Source organism: Bos taurus, chromosome 15 (genome assembly GCF_002263795.3).
Source record: "Bos taurus isolate L1 Dominette 01449 registration number 42190680 breed Hereford chromosome 15, ARS-UCD2.0, whole genome shotgun sequence".
Taxonomy (NCBI): domain Eukaryota; kingdom Metazoa; phylum Chordata; class Mammalia; order Artiodactyla; family Bovidae; genus Bos; species Bos taurus.
In genome coordinates, this window is record NC_037342.1 from 76,449,157 (window position 1) to 76,463,165 (window position 14,009).

Below are 14,009 nucleotides of genomic sequence, written 5' to 3' on the forward strand. Positions count from 1 at the left end.
TTTAAGGTTTTAAAAAAAACATTCTGCCCTACTGGCCCAGCCAGGCTGGTTTCCTTCAGATCCTGAAGAGGAAAAAAAAAGATTTGAGACCTTTGTTCTAAAGTGCAGGCACCAACTAGTGGAAAGTGGAGCAAAAAATAAGTGGGAGAAAGCTTGGTAAATGGGTCTGTTTCCAACCACAAACTGCTTAGAAATGCGAGCAGTCCCCAGAGCCATGCCTGTGCTCTGTGATCCTGGGAAAACAATACTTGTCACATGGAAACAGCTAATTTGAAATAGTTTCTAATTAAATTCACTGTTCAGACATTAATATCAGGCACAAAGTGGGAAAGCATTATTAACAAGCCCCATATTGAGACAACTGCTTAAAGGATGCAGTCAGGTTGTTGTCTACAATCCGGGTAAAATCTAAATAAAATCTCACGTCCTCTTGGAAGCTTCTCAGAATGAGAGAGAAATCCCTGCCCACACACTATTAGCCATTTCCATAACACAAAACATTTGTCATCTTGGAGGTTACCTGGCTCTAAGTACATCAAATCTGCAGTGAGTTCAAGTGTTTATGTCTCTGTGTACACTTAACCATCAATTTTCAATTGGTATTGCCTTGGTCTCTTTCCTGCTTTAAGACAGAATTTCTTTAGAGAAGGAATCAACATTTCACTTAAATTTTAGATACTATACAGTATTAGTATAGTATCTAAATACTATAGATTTTTAAAAATTTATTTATTTTTAATTGAAGGATAATTGCTTTATAGAATTTTACTGTTTTCTGTCAAACCTCAACATGAATCAGCCATAGGTATACATTATCACCTCTCTTTTGAACCTCCCTCCCATCTCCCTCCCCTCTAGATTGATACAGAGCCCCTGTTTGGGTTTCCTCAAACAGCAAATTCCCCTGGGTATCTATTTTACATACGGTAATGTAAGCTTCCCTGTTACTCTCTCCATACATCTCACCCTCTCCTCCCCTCTCCCTGTGTCAGTAAGTCTGTTCTCTATGTCTGTTTCTCCACTGCTGCCTTGCAAACAAATTCTTCAGTACCACTTTTCTAGATTCCATGTGTATGCGTTAGTATACGGTATTTATCTTTCTCCTTCTGACTTACTTCATTCTGTATAATAGGCTCTAGGTTCATCCACCTCATTAGAACTGACTCAAATGCATTCCTAATTTTTTATGGCTGAGTAATATTCCATTGTGTATATCTACCACAACTTCTTTATCCATTCATCTGTCAATGGACATCTAGGTTGCTTCCATGTTCCAGCTATTGTAAACAGTGCTACAATGAATAATGGGATACATGTGTCTTTTTCAGTTTTGGTCTCCTCAGTAAATACTATAGATTTTTGACTTAGAATTTTGCCATTCATACAGTTACAAAAGGTGAGGAACACCAAAGAGAGCAATAAGAAAGGTCACTGCCAGTCTTACGAAGTGCCCTTCCTTCCACAAGCAAGAAGATATGCCCCAGACAGTCCTTACTATCTATTATCCTATCTACAGGGACAGGCGGAATTATAAAGAACCAAATCATATGTTAATTTTCAGTCCAGTAATTACATCCAGGAATAGGAATAAGCAACACAGTTTGCAAAAGGAGCTTATCTTTAATTATAAACATAAACATCCATCAAGGAAAACAAACAGTCTAACAAACTAGAATCAGTAGTACTATGGAACGCCAAGCAGCCAGTAGAAAGAATAAAGTAGGCTTGTTTGTACTGATATAGAAAGATGTCCTTCATATATATTGTTCCCTATGAGCCCATCTCTATTAAAAACAAAACGAAGAAAACTATGTAAGTATAAAAATATACATATGTGTGTGATTAGGCATAGAGAACGATTTGGAAAGACACCTTCCAAAGATAGTGAACTCACTGAGAGTTAATCTTTTACTTAAATTTTAAATACTATACAGCTGTAGCACTTAAAATTCCCTGTGGGGAATGAGACTGAGTCTAAGAGTGATGAGGAGAGACTTAAGCACTTTATAGTATCTATTTTGACACTGTCTAAATTACCTACAATAAATCAGTTTTAAAAACAAAATATAAAAGGAAAAACACAAAGAGTGAGAAGTTACCTTTATAATGATTTATGGCAAAATTCTGCATTTTATCATTTAATATCCCCTATATTCAACATATACATTTATTCCACATAGCTAGTTTGAGAAAAGCCTTGAGAAGACTCCTTGAGAAAAACTCCTTGATCCTGGGTTTGCAATAGAATTCACAAATCTTAAGTTTTCCATTTTTACAAAGTGCCAGTCAGGACGATAACTCTGAGATGCCCTTCAAGGATCTAAGAAGAGGGTTATGTCTTCAGTAGCCAATAAATCTGTGCTATTTGACTAAAAAAGGAGCCAAAACAATTCTATCTCTGGGTAAACATCTTACCAAAAAATGCCGCAGATGTTCACAAGGACATACGTCAAGAAAATTCAAGGCACACTGGTATAGTAAAAATCTAGAAAGTTTCATGTTCATCAATAGGGAATAGATAATGTGTATAAATGAATCTGTGTTAGTAGCTCAGTCGTGTCCCTCTCTTTACGACCCCATAGACTGCAGTCCGCCGTGGGATCTGTCCATGGGATTATCCTGGCAAGAACACTGGAGTGGGTTGCCATTTCCTCCTCCAGGGGCTCTTTCCAAGCCAGAGATTGAACCGGAGTCTCCGGCCGCTCCTGCTTTGGCAGGCAGTCCACCACTGAGCCACCTGGGAAGCCCATGGATGAATATTAGGCGACAATTAAAAGGAGCAAGCGAAATCAAACTATGTCATTGTGGACTGATGAAACCAGGTAACACCGAATTTCAAAAGCTGTAAAAACGATACATACGGTATCATTTATTAAAATGCAACTCTTAAAACACAAAGCAATAACATTTTACTAATAGATTAAGTTATAAAAAAATAGACTGCAATTATATAAACCAAATTCATGATAGGGGTTTCCTCTGTGTAGAATAGGAAATACAATTATGGAGGTCAAAGGGAACTCTGACTTTATCTGAAAAGATTCTATTTTCAGGAATTAAAGGAGGAACTCCTCCATGGTCCATTGGTTATGGGTCCGCAATTTCACTGCAGGGGAACCAAGATCCTGCAGGCCACGAGGCTGCCAAAAAAAAGAACTGAGGCAAGCAGTGAAACTAGTAACAACTATTACATGCTGGTTGTGGAGGCACACAGGCTTGCTATAGACATAGATGTGTGTGCCTGTACAGAGGTATTTATACTGTTTCATATGAAAGTTTCTCACTATTGAAAGGAAAAAAGGGATATGAAGGAAAGAGACAAACAAGAAGCTGGGGCACACAGTGAGGACCTTTAAATGTGTCCCCACAATCTCAGGGCTTGTCCAACCAAGTGTGGGTGAGACAGTAACTGGCAAACATGAAATACTCTGGGATATGGAGTCCCAGTAAATTCCAAAGGTGGGCAGAGATGGCCATATTCTGTTTACTTGGAATTCTTGACAAAAGATTTCTCCCACAGAAACACATCCTGTGTCTCCGTGAATCAAGTTTATACCATGTAAAAGCCTGAGCTACTGCACTGGTGAAACCACCCAGCAGACAGCTATCAATGGCACACGGGCACAAACTTCGCACTCAACAAAAACAAGGGTTCTTAAGGCCACAGGCTTCCTGGGTTCATCCTAGAACAGTCTGTCTGCACAGATGAAATACACAGATGCCCCAAGCTTTTCTCTTAGACAGCACCTTAAAACATCTTTTCTTGAAGAAAAGAAAGGTTTAGTTTTAATGTCAGGTTAGATAAATTTCTGAGAAAGGCCTGTGGCAGAGTTCTAGGTTTTGAAAGAGATATTTCACAAGGGAAAGCAAAAGGAGTTTTAAGACGTTTTAGTCTCTTCCTTTCTGCCAGAGCTGCTGGATGCACTCCTAAGGAAACACTGGGTCTGCTATCACTCTTCAGGGAAGCCTGAAAACCACCAAGTACGGCGGTGCTTTTCAAGGCAAGCTCTGTCCCTGGTTGTCGTAAAGAATGCATGACAACCTGCAAACTTCCTGATAGGCTGCTTAGGGTGTGGGTAAGTAACAGCAAGGAGGTCAAACCAGTCAATCCTGAAGGAAATCAATCCTGAATAGACATTAGAGGGAGTGATGCTGAGGCTGAAGCTCCAACACTCTGGCCACCTGATGCAAAGAGCCGACTCCCTGGAAAAGACCCTGATGCTGGGAAAGATTGAGGGCAGGAGGAGAAGGTGATGACAGAGGATGAGATGGGTGGATGGCATCACCGATTCAACGGACATGGGTTGGAGCAAGCTCTGGGAGATGGTGAAGGACAAGGAAGCCTGGCGTGCTGCAGTCCATGGGGTCACAAAGAGTTGGACACAACTGAGCGACTGAACAACAAGCAACATCACCAAAGAATCTTGCGCTTATCACTAAGCTATGGGCCCTGCCCTTTACAAAACCACCTTTCTCCCTCCCCACTGTCCTCACCCCGATCCTTCTCCCAATCCAGACGGATGACTTCTAAAGCGAGCTTTGACTGCGGCACTCACCTTCTCCCGTCTCTAATGGCTCCGAGACGCTGAAACCAGACTCCTTGGTCTGTTACTCACGGCCCTCAACACTCTGCCTGCCATCTACCTTTCTTGCTTATCTCCCACATTATTCACGTTTCTGGAAATATGCTTTAAATATATCTCCACTTTTGTACTTTGGTTCATACTGTTCCTACTCTCCAGGCTCCTTCCTCTCTCCTCTAACAAATGCTTCCTAAAATCCCCCAATCCCTGCCCCCAATCAAGGACTTTCTCAATCCTTTTTTACAAGAACTCTTTTCTGATCTCGTTAGCCTGACATGATCTTCTCTTTAGAAGCCCCAGAGCATTTTGTTTCTCTCTTGCTCTGTCATATTCCTTCTGCTCCATCTCCCGCCTTCCAGTCCAGGCAGGACTCTTGTCATTACTCAGTCCACTTAAGACAAGCACAAAATTCAGTCCACCGGAGGTCCAGCTCAAAATCTAGAAACTAAGTATATACTTGCTCTGTTCCTGCTCAACACTTTGCCCTGAACCTGAATCCATACAGGCCATTATAAATAGGTTCTTTTCCTTGTTTTGGCCTTGTCGTGTGGCTTGCAAGATCTTCATTTCCCAATGAGGGATCAAACCCAGGACCTTGAACGTAAAAGTACTGAGTCCTAACCACTGGAGCACCAGGAAATTCCTACAAATAGGTTCTTTTGATGGGAAGGAAACACATGATTTTCTCATCTTTATATGAAATATCTTGATGCTCCGCCACAGAAGCTGTGCGTTAAGTCCATACTAAACAGAAACAAAGAGTTTCCTCAATATGCACAGACTCTTACTACTCAATTGTTAACCCTTTAGGAGTAAGGGCTATCTTAAATCCCTCGGCTAGACTTAAGTACCTCTCAGTCCTTGTACCCTAGAAAGAGCACCCTGCACAAAGCACACGGCTGCAACTCAATTCATTGCCTTGGAGCCACAGTACCTCTGGCTTTGAGAAATATCCATCCAACCAGCAAAAGGACACCTCCAGAATGCCTAAAGCCATTTCTGTTTGATTTTTGAACTCTAGGAAACTACCCAACCTCTGGAATCTATAAAATACAGTACTCAGGGCACTAAGAAATTGATGGTTACATGCAGGGGAAACACACCAAGAATTTACTTCCTTCTTAACTGCAGCCAAAACAAAGCAGGGTGGGCAGATTTTTGACTGCAAATTGGTAAGGTTAAGAAGTTTCTCCTTCTGGCCTCTGGAGAATCCAAGCTGGGAGCACGCTGTCCCCTTTGTCTGCCTCTGCAAGGCTCTTGCCTTGAGGCCAGCAGGGTTAGCACAGCCATTTCATGCTCTGAAAAGTCAGAAAAGGCGAGATGGGGAGCTTTTCATTCGAGGAAATGCCTAGTAGTCAGAGCCGGTTCTGTTTCTGTTGAAAAGATAAGCGGGGATGCTGAGGTGAAAAAGCAAAATTTCCAACAATGCTTAATGAAAGGCTTGGAGACAATGTACAGAATTAGGCAGCGGGATAAACTCCAAGAAGAGAGAAGCAGGTGCCAGAGCAGAAATGCAGCAGAGACTCAGCACCAGACAGTTCATGCATCCAAAATTTTCCATGTATTTAAAATGTCATCAGGACACCCTGTGAGCACAGACTCGAGGCAGCAATTACGGGATACAGGCTTATCCTTCCTGGCACGAAATACCCACAAATAAGCTCCTAGGGTAAAAGTCAAAAGAACGTAGAAAGAAAAGCTTTACCATAAAAAAACTGAGCAGTTGCTACACTTTCTTGCTGAAATAGATAATTAAATACAGATCTTCTTGTGAAGAGAGTAGTCTAAAATCAACTACTATATTCAAAGGCACAGAGCTCCCAGGCCCACGCAGGGTTTTAAACCTTGCTTGGGTCTACAGACGGCCTTCGGAAGCTCCAAGAAACCACTGAAACTGCAAATTAAATTGTGTGTATGCGTGTGTCACTGGATGAGGCCATTTTTGTTTTTTACATCTTATGGTGCTTTGATATTTGAGGTCCTTGTGGACTGCCGGACTGCCCGTCTCCGGGTTAGCTAATTTCCAGAGACAGCAAACAACTGTCTACAAGCACGCAAACCAACCTATCCAGATCCCATTCCCTCCTGACCAATATACCCTCTGGCCAAAACCACTCCAGAGCCAGGTACAAACAACTGGGGACCATCCTGGGGTCTGTCAAAATTATCCGAACTGTCTGATCCTGAATTTATTCAGCACACTTACCTCGCCTCACCCATTCCTTCCCCTGAGAATATGGAGAAGGGCTCTGGCTCAGGCATTCCCTTCAGCTCCCCCTGCCTCCTGGCTGACCCTGACACTACCCCACGCGGCCCTGCATGGCTCAGTGAGTCCCCCTACTCTCAGAACTGTAAGTAATGAACCATCTTTTCGACTGACTATCCTTCTCATCTGCGGGCCTTATTGTACCTGAATAAAACCCAAATCCTGGTTACTCTTTATTACAGTTTTGCATATACCTTTTTTCTGAGGGGAGAGTCCAGGCTTTTAATACGCATTCTCATAGAAGTCACTGGCCTCCAGGAGATTAAAAACTAGCATCTCAGGTCACTCTGGGCTCTAGATTCAGATGAGAATCTATCACTGATGAAGCTCTGGAGGGCACCTGTAAAGGCCAGGTGGCTGTTCTTAGTGCAAAGAGAAAGCAGTGGAGACTGCAGAGGGCTTTGTTTTTGTTTTTCCTGGCTTTTTGCAGGACAGAGAATAGTGACACATGGGAGTTTAAAGGAGAAGGTTCGCAAATTCCCAGAGGGGTGACAGTAATGATAAATTAGCATTTCTCTCAAATAATACAAAACATCTGAAATGCTTAAGCATCCAAAGGGTTGGGGAGATTAGGAATTGTCCATGTTATGTTTTGTTAAAAACAACAGGCACACCATGACGATCAAAAACAGTATCATCCGCAAAGAGATAAACCTTTTGGCCTTCAGTCTCACTAAGGCTGACAGAGATAGAGAGATTTTTCAGGCCAAAGTACAGAGTCTTGAGACATGCCCAGAATAAAGAGTAGTGAACTCAAACCAGAGAGCTTTTTGATGGCTGAATGAGAAATGAATGTTAAATAGGTATCTATCAAACATAGCACAGTGGAAGATGTATATAAAATGGTAATAAGATGTCCTTTTTGCTTGGTTGGAGCCAATAATCCAGTTGGGGAGATAAGACTTCTGTCCAAAACATTACAAACAAGAAAAGCAACTTAAGAGTCTAATGAAAGGCACAGACCACGCGAGCCACAGCTGTTGAGGAAAGGCCACTGGACTTGGGGAGGGGAAGCCAGGAAAGCTTAGGGGAGAAACAGAAGCTAAGGCTTACAGGAAAGAGCGAACGGGTTTGGAAAGGAGGAGAGGAAGAAAACGGTTCAAGCCAGAAAGCAGCTCTAGCTGCTCAAGGTGGTTCAGGGTTCAAGGGCTAATATCAGTTCAGTGGGAAGCAGAGGCTCATATAAGGCAGAATATAAAATCAGGCTAAAAAAAGACAAGAAATTTGTCATCTGTACAGCAAGAAACAGAAATCCTTTGAAATTTTGTGAGTAAGGGAATTACAAAGTGGAGTGCTTTTAAATTTTAATTTTTATCAAAGTACTACATACACACAATTTTAAAAGTTAAAGAGTATTACAAGGCTAATAAAGTTAAACAGCAGCCTCCTGCCCTATCCTCTCCCTTGATTTGCTTTTTAAATCTTTTAGCTGTTTTTCTTCTGATAATTAACTGTCATATTTCTGCTGTTACTAATTTTTCAATTTTCACAATTATCTACTGGTTTCCTAAGACGGGACATGATTTCTCCTGCCCTTTTCTTCCCCACTCTTCCAAAGAAGTTATACCCCATTTTTACATTTAACATTACTTAATGTTAATTATTTACAGTAATTTGACCATATATTCATAACATAAACAGTATAATAAATTTATATTTCCTTTCACATACAATTTTGCGTCTTCTGGAGAAGAAATGTTCCTGTCGTAATTTGCCAGTCATAACCCTCCTTTCCCCATGAGACGGATGAACGGGGAGTTTGGGATGGCTGGTGGGGACCTACTATATGGCACAGGGACCTATTTTTATTGAATACATAGCTTATAATAGCTTATAATTCCTGGAGAAGGAAATGGCAACCCGTTGAGTATTCTTGCCTGGGAAATCCCATGGACAGAGGAGCCTGGTGGGCTACAGTCCATGGGGTCGCAAGAGTTGGATACGCTTAGTGACTAAACCATCACCACCACCAATAGCCTATAACAGGAAAGAATCTGAAGAAGAATACACCCCCACACACATACATATGTATGCATTTTTTTATTTATTCATAACTGAATAGCTTTTCTGTGCACCTGAAACATAACATTATAAATTAACTACACTTCAATTTAAAAAAATGGTTTTAAAAAAAAGTGCTAAGAATTTGTGCTGGTAGTTATTATTATTATTATTATTATTTTTTTCAAAAAAAAAGAGGGCCAGGCATCACTCTTAAGGAAAAGGAAGATGTAATCAAATGTTAGGTTTGGTTTATATCGATATTCATATAGTTGTAATACATTTTAACTGAAGTTGCCTCATGTAAAATGTGTTGCTATATGTTGAACTCTCTAACTCTTAGAAACCTCCCTCCTCCAAATGAAACTACTGTTTGTTTTTTTTTTGTTTTTTGGCCATGTTGTGAAGCTTGCAGTATCTTAGTTCTCTGACCAGGGATTGAACCTGCGCCCTTGGCAGAGAAATGCAGGAATTCCACTGCACTGCTGGAAAATTCCCCAAAACTCTGTTTTTATAACAGGATTTGTTTTATTACACTGAATGTCTTAGGAACATAACCCTTGCATTACAGCAAAGCAGGCCATAACAGAAGCACTGGGCACTAGAAATATGAAAAAAGCCAAGGCTCTTGACTTGAGGAAACTAATAATTTTAGAGAGAGACATGAAACTTGTATACAAATATGGGAATACAAGGAAAAATATTGTAAAACTGTAAATACATTATACATCCTAGGTACAATTTGAATATAAGATACCTTGAAAGTAAAATAAGACATAGCAACAGGGGGCTTCCCTGGTGGCTCAGTAGTAAAGAATCCACCAGCCAACGCAGGGGACATGGGTCCAATCCCTGATCTGGGAAGATCCCACTCGCTGCAGAACAACTAAACCTGTGCCCACAAGTAACGAATGTGTACCCTAAAGCCTGGGAACCAAAACTCCGCAACTATTGAAGCCTGCACACCCAAGAGCCTGTGCTCCGCAACAAGAGGAGCTGCTACAACGAGAAGACTGTGCTTTCCAACTAGAGTAGCCCCTGCTCACCGCAACCAGAGACAAGCTCGTTCAACAACGAAGACGCAGCGCAGCCCAAAATAAAAGAATAAACAACATTATAGAAAACAACACAGCAATAGTTTACATTTTGTATTTTTAAGTTGCATGCTACGTGCTTAGTCGCTCAGTCGTGTCCACCTCTTTCGACCCCATGGACTGTAGCCTGCCGAGCTCCTGTCTGTGGAATTCTCCAGGCAAGAATACTGGAGCGGGTTGCCATGCCCTCCTCCAGGGAATCTTCCAAACCCAGGGACGGAACCCAGGTCTCCTGCACTGCAGGTGGATTCTTTACTGTCTGAGCCACCAGGGAAGCCCCACCTAATATCCATACATGGCATTCTGATATAACAACACTATGGGTTTTGTTCATTTTTCAAAAATATGTAGCAAGATGCTTCATGTGCAATAATTGCTACTATTTTCTAAGTATTTATCTTGTACCAAGGGACACATTAAGTTCTTGTTTCATAAATGTTCCCATTCAATCTTCACAATTACCCAAGATGAAGTCCGTTTATTCATTAGACAAATATATAGTGAGTTTCTACTACATGCCAGACAGTGAACAAAACACATAAAAATTCCTGCCTTCATGGGAACTACATTCTGGGGGGCGGGGAGGAAAAGCTACATAACAAAGACATGAGTTCACACAGCATGTTAAAATTACATTAAGTGTCACGGAGAAATATAAAACAGAGAAGAGGAATGGAAAGTACCAAGGGTAAAGTACTGGCAATTTTCAATAGGGTAGTCACTGAAAGGCTTTACAGAACCCCTCTTCTACAGACAAGAAAACTGAGGCTTAGATAAGTTAAACAACTTTCCCATGGTCTCCCAGTTGGCAAGAAATGAGATGAAATTTGAGTTCAGTTGTCCTTAGTATTAAGCTCTATGGCATCTCCTCAAATCAAAAATAAATGACCCAATCAAAAAATGGGCCAAAGAACTAAATAGACATTTCTCCAAAGAAGACAGACAGATGGCTAACAAACACATGAAAAGATGCTCAACATCACTCATTATCAGAGAAATGCAAATCAAAACCACTATGAGGTACCATTTCACGCCAGTCGGAATGGCTACGATCCAAAAGTCTACAAGCAATAAATGCTGGAGAGGGTGTGGAGAAAAGGGAACTCTCTTACACTGTTGGTGGGAATGCAATCTAGTACAGCCACTATGGAGAACAGTGTGGAGATTCCTTAAAAAACTGGAAATAGAAGTGCCTTATGATCCAGCAATCCCACTGCTGGGCATACACACTGAGGAAACCAGAAGGGAAAGAGACACGTGTACCCCAATGTTCATCGCAGCACTGTTTATAATAGCCAGGACATGGAAGCAACTTAGATGCCCATCAGCAGATGAATGGATAAGTAAGCTATGGTACATATACACAATGGAGTATTACTCAGCCATTAAAAAGAATACATTTGAATCAGTTCTAATGAGATGGATGAAACTGGAACCTATTATACAGAGTGAAGTAAGCCAGAAAGAAAAACACCAATACAGTATACTAACGCATATATATGGAATTTAGAAAGATGATAACAATAACCCTGTGTACGAGACAGCAAAAGAGACACCGATGTATAGATCAGTCTTATAGACTCCGTGGGAGAGGTAGAGGGTGGGGAGATTTGGGAGAATAGCATTGAAACATGTATAATATCATGTATGAAACAAGTCACCAGTCCAGGTTCGATGCGCGGTACTGGATGCTTGGGGCTGGTGCACTGGGACGACCCAGAGGGAGGGTAGGGGAGGGAGGAGGGAGGAGGGTTCAGGATGGGGAATGCGGGTATACCTGTGGCGGATTCATTTCGATATTTGGCAAAACTAATACAATATTGTAAAGTTTAAAAATAAAATAAAATTAAAAAAAATAATAAATTCAATCACATAGGTTTGCTTCATCAGATTATTTCTTTAAGATTATGTTCACATTTTTAGCGTCCCAAGGGGTTAAGAAATAACTTTATATTTTCAGGATTTGATGTCTTATTTCATATCTACACTAACTTTTGCAAAGGAGTAGAGAATGACCTAAGATCTTTGGTTGGCTTTATATCCCTGGAAAAACTGAGAAGAGATCAAAATAATAATTAGTCAAGGAGAGTCAAAGGATACTTCACAAACTACATTCAGTCTATGAGAAGACTATGCACAAACCCGAAGCAAGTCCTGCTTCCTCTTTCTGTTACTGTGACCACCTCTATTTAGTTCATCAGGAAGTATTTCTTTTCTGTCCCAAGGGTGCCTAGCACAACTCAGATGTGCTTCGGCAACTCCGTTTATTAAGCTGAGATGGGTTCTTTACAGCCACCTGAGCCTGTCTCTTAGCATCGAGGCGTTCCTGTCACCAGAACATCTAAAGTTGGTGATCTCGGCTTGTGCCAAGTAGTTCAGGTACTGCAAATAACCTGGGTGCTAAGGCAAATATCTACTTTTATTCCTTTTAATTTCAGGTAATACATTTTTCAAAAGAGTTAAGAGTGCTTTACCATTTCTACCCTCCCCCCCCAACTTAACTAATCCCTGGAAGGAACATGGAGGTAAGGCTAACCTCATCCTCACCTGTCAGAGACAAAGAGACCAGGTGACTCACTCAAATCACACTGTGAATTATTGAAGGAGCCTGAATGACAACGACCCGGCCGCCAATGTCTAGCGCAGATTCTAACACACAAGATCAGTAGCCCTCAGTGTTTTTTTGTGTCCGTAACATACCACTTGTGGGGGGGGAGGGCAGTATTTTTGAAGCGATTAGAAGACACAACACGGTAGTAAAGCCATTTTCAATAATGAAGGTGCTGCACCAGTTGAATAAGACAGTGACTCCCAGTGTCCATCTGACAGCCTTGGTGCTGCTCCGACTGCATACTCGCCACGCTAGCCTCTCACACTCTAGGGAACATGAGGTCTGTCTCCTACCAACTTGTATCCTACTCTGAAACATAGGTGCAACTTCACAGGCCCAAAGTTAAGCTTACACTGCAATAACGATTTTATTTAGCACAACTGCATTTTACCAACCAGTCAAAACTTGGTGGATTACCAGTGTGTTAGGCCGTACACAAAAAACCCAATCTCCCTTCAGGAAAACAAAGCTGCTTCTCTGACTAAGAGGTCAACTTGGATTTAGTGGTTAATTAATACTTTATTGCAACATCACCAGGAAATCAGCAATTAACGATCAGTGCCAAAGACATTCATTAAAGCCTACATCCTCCTGTATCACATCAGAATGATAGCCACTCTGATATAATAATCAGGAATAAGGAATCAGATAAAATCTAGGACTTCTGGATACATTAATTTAAAGCACTTTTGAAAAGGTATGAAAATAGTAATTGAACTTGAAAGTTAGTCTATTTTTTTCTAGTAAAAATCCCGAGCGCTTAGCGTAGGGCCTGGCAAATTGTAGCACTCAAGTACATTCCAGACATTTCCCTTATAGTCCGGTGGTTAAGACTCTACACTATCAACGCTAGGGCTGCAAGTCTGATTCCTAGTTGGGCAATTAGGATCCACTGAATTCATAACACACAGACTTAAGAACACGACTATATTATCCGTCTGAATAATGGCAATGAGAGAAGCAGTAAAATTGGTCGGTTTTGGTATTTTTCTTGGTTGATTATTTTCATGATAAAGTTAATATATATTAGAACCACCAGAGGCAAATAGTTTTCAACGAATAAGGGAATAAGTGAACAAATAACTGTTCTGAGGTATACGATCGACACGAACAGAAGAGATCCATTCACATCCTTCTCATATGCAAAGAGAGACCCTAACTTTTTCTGTCTGTTCTAATGTAGCTCTGTTGCCTCCTGGACAGAGCGGGGGAACCTACAGAGGGCGTGTACTCATGCTGGACTTTCCCCATGCCTAGCAGATAAAGTGAGGCTCAAGGAGAGCAGTACAGTTCTAGTGCACCGAGGACATCTAATCCCTGTCTATCGTCTAAGGAGACGCTGGACATGGTCTTCAGAGCAAGAGAGATGGTGGTGGGGCTGGGGATCGGAAGTCAAGAAAGCCAGAAGAGAAGTGACACAGAGTGGAGCTGAGAAATGGAAGCTGTAAGGTTCA

The 14,009-nt window shown here is 41.3% G+C and overlaps 1 protein-coding gene across 9 annotated transcripts in view; it reads right to left on the reverse strand.

Annotated features, from left to right (window-relative positions):
* AMBRA1 (autophagy and beclin 1 regulator 1) overlaps positions 1-14,009 on the reverse strand; it is a 172,586-nt gene that overhangs the window by 59,448 nt on the left and 99,129 nt on the right.